This window comes from Callospermophilus lateralis, chromosome 10 (assembly GCF_048772815.1).
Source record: "Callospermophilus lateralis isolate mCalLat2 chromosome 10, mCalLat2.hap1, whole genome shotgun sequence".
Taxonomy (NCBI): domain Eukaryota; kingdom Metazoa; phylum Chordata; class Mammalia; order Rodentia; family Sciuridae; genus Callospermophilus; species Callospermophilus lateralis.
Genome location: NC_135314.1, coordinates 34728037 through 34731352, shown reverse-complemented (window position 1 = coordinate 34731352; position 3316 = coordinate 34728037). Strand labels below are relative to the sequence as shown.

General features: G+C 29.6%; 1 non-coding gene across 1 annotated transcript; it reads left to right on the top strand.

Moving 5' to 3' along the window:
- The first annotated feature begins 2070 nt into the window (after positions 1-2070).
- LOC143642215 (U6 spliceosomal RNA) lies at positions 2071-2175 on the top strand. The gene has a single exon (XR_013155619.1). It is a non-coding gene; the product is annotated as a U6 spliceosomal RNA (small nuclear RNA).
- The last annotated feature ends 1141 nt before the right edge of the window (positions 2176-3316 follow it).

Below are 3316 nucleotides of genomic sequence, written 5' to 3'. Positions count from 1 at the left end.
AAATTCTAACACTAGCAAACAACCCCTCCAACATTTATTTATTTATTTTTCTTTCCTGTTCATTCTTCTCTGGCTTTCTATAGAATAATTAGTTCCATTACAGAAGATATTGTCCTGTTCTAAAATGTAGTTACCAAGGAAACATGATATATGATGCTTTATTATTTCATTATAAGAGTCCATGTGTTGTTTTGTTTTGTTTTTGTTTTTGTCTTTGTTTTTGTTTTACAAAAACCCTTTTCAATTAGGTAAAAAATAGTCTTCCAATAATTTTTGAAATGCTTCAATAAGCATTTCATCCTAATAAGTATGGTCCTCAAAATTTCACACAAATAGTATCATATTACTGCAAGACTAATTCAGTCAGTCTTGTCCACTCTTCAAGTACCTATGTTAAAATTGGAGACTTAATTTGCTTTCCTTTGTTGAATCACTAGAAAATATATATTTTAATGATCTGAGAATGCCAAAATTAACAGAGGCACTCAATTCTTAACCAGAAAAACAATATCTTTGCCCTCAAAAACAGTATTTTGGTGTCCTCCACTCTTATTTAGTAATGAGGTCTCTGAATAAAAAAAAAAAAAAATCAGTGAATTTTCCCTTCTTTAGCATTCTGCCCTTTTGTACTATAGTGCTGCAAAAGCCTTTATAAGGCCACCATTGTCATCATTATCTTTGGTGAAAATCCTCTGTTTTTCCACTTCCAGGTCCTTCAGCCTGAGGCAAGAGTGCTTGCATTCATTCATCTCATTTTATAGGGGGCGCTCACCTGTACTTTTCATTTCCTGCCACTTTAGCAATATGCAGGTACCAGCTAAAAAGCCCAGAGAAAACTGTTGCCCTATTTCCATAATTGTTCATTCCTCCAATCATTTGAATACTTTGAGACATCTCACTAGAAATGTTTACAATTAAAGTGGCAATTTTGAGGAACTTTTGGCAAACAAATTTGTTCATTTGAAAGGTACCTTCGGACCAAAATGGTAGAAGCCCTCATGAGAAAGGTGCATAGGCAGATCCATCTAAAAGATAGATTACTCAGGGAAGAGATTTTTTAATTTAAATAAGCTATAATAACTTCCTTCTTTGTGAGGAGTGAGTCTCTCTCTCTCTCTCTCTCTCTCTCTCTCTCTCTCTGTGAAGCTTTTAAAATAGGCATTCTGTAACTAATCATTCTCTTTTTCTTGCAGAGGAAAAGTAACTAGCTTCAACAATGACAATTTAATAGACAATTTAATATTTCCTAATGCTTTCTTCCTCTAATTTTCTTTCCTCTGTACATGTATTTATATGCACATATGTTTCTGTTCTTTTTTTCCCCCTTCCTCTTGGTATACTTAATAGTAATTGAACAAGTTGTTTGTTACTTGCAAATCTATGCATATATGTATTTAAAGTAAAACTTGGAGTGTTTAAAAGAATTAAAACATTTGTAACTTTTATTGTGGAAGTTCAAGGCACTGGTTGATGTATAAAAACAAAAACCATGAGTGGAAGATACAAATGAGAAATAGTTGTATTCAGTAGTTACAAGGTGAGAAAAAGAAGTAGGATTCTAAATAAGAAGAGTACTTCTAAACATGGTATAAAGACTCACTCTTGATTCAACTTTAAAAAAAAAATTCCGATGTTGATTTTTAAGATAAAATAAATTCTCATTGCTTCCACAAGTAAGACTTCAAATAGAAAAAAAAAAGGTTTTGTTTAACTTATAATAATATATGGTATTTAAAAATGGAATATATAATTTAAATATTACAAATAACAAAGGCTTAATCTGTCAGTACAAATTGCAATTTCTAGATTTTTTTAATTCATTTTAAGACATTAGAATAATATTAAATTCAATAATTTTTTTTGTAACAAAATACTTTCAAAGTAAGAAAAAGTTGTAAAAAGTTATAAACTTTAGCAACTCAACTTTGTTACTTGCCTTTTCCTATATGTTATACAATGTGTGAATGCATTGTGATGGTGCCAATGTATCCTTGTGTATCTTTCTTGTCACTTTAAAATTTGTAAAGCTGTTTTACTATATATGCTCACAAACAAAGAATTGAGGTTAATGCTCATTTCAGCAAAACATAAGCTAAAATTGATATCATACAGAAAAAATTAACATCACTCCTGCATGGAGAAGACATGCAAATTCATGATGTTGTCCACAATTTTTAGAGAGAAGAAGAAAAAATATCTCATCAAAATGGAAGAGAAACTCCAGAGGGGAGGACAAGTGTGGTATTGAGGAATGAAATTGACCAATTAATTTTATGTGCATGTATGCATATGTCATAATGAATATCACTAATATGCATAATTAGTATACATTGATGAAAATTGTTAAGTATTAGGGAGTTTATTTCCTATCTTCTAGTTTTTCTAACTATCTCTCATGGAAAAAAATCGAATTGATTACTTCAGATAAAGATGTAATTAGTTAAAAGTATTTTAGATGGCTCTTACTATAACATAAAAAATGTATGAATGCATAAGATAATGGATATGGTTTGTCTATTTCTTAAGAAAATAATTGAAGTTCATTTATATAAAAATTAACATAATTTTTAAAAAAAATTTGATAGAGTGCTGTATCTATTAAAGCTATAATTATGATTTACGAATAATATACATTAAAATAATAAAATATTGACATTTAACTAATTGTATTCAATATGAATACATTTACTAACAAGTTATTTTCTCTAATTTTTACTATAAAATATTACTAGATAATATTAAAAAGTATAATTCATATTTGTTTCCATGTAATATTATAATTAACAAGAAAACAAAATTATACTTTTTAATGTAATTTTATTTATATGTGAGAGCAGAACACATTACAATTCTTATTATACAGAGAGAGCACAATTTTTCATATCTTTGGTTGTTTTCATAATATATTCACACTAATTTGTGTCTTCATACATGTACTTTGGATAGTAATGATCATCACATTCCACCATCATTAATAACCCCATGCCCCCTCCCTTCCCCTCCAACCCCTCTGCCCTATCTAGAGTTCATCTATTCCTCCCATGCTCCCGCTCCCTACCCCACTATGAATCAGCCTCCTTATGTCAAAGAAAACATTCTTCAGCATTTGTTTTTTTGGGGTTGGCTAACTTCACTTAGCATTATCTTCTCTAACTCCAACTACTTCCCTGCAAATGCCATGATTTTATTCTTAATATTCTTTAAATATTCTTTAAAAAAAAGAAGTTCCAAATAATGTGAGTTCAAAGGTTCTGATTTCCTAATCACTGTTTGTCCTACACAATGCTTTTTTAATTTTACTTTTCCTACATATAAG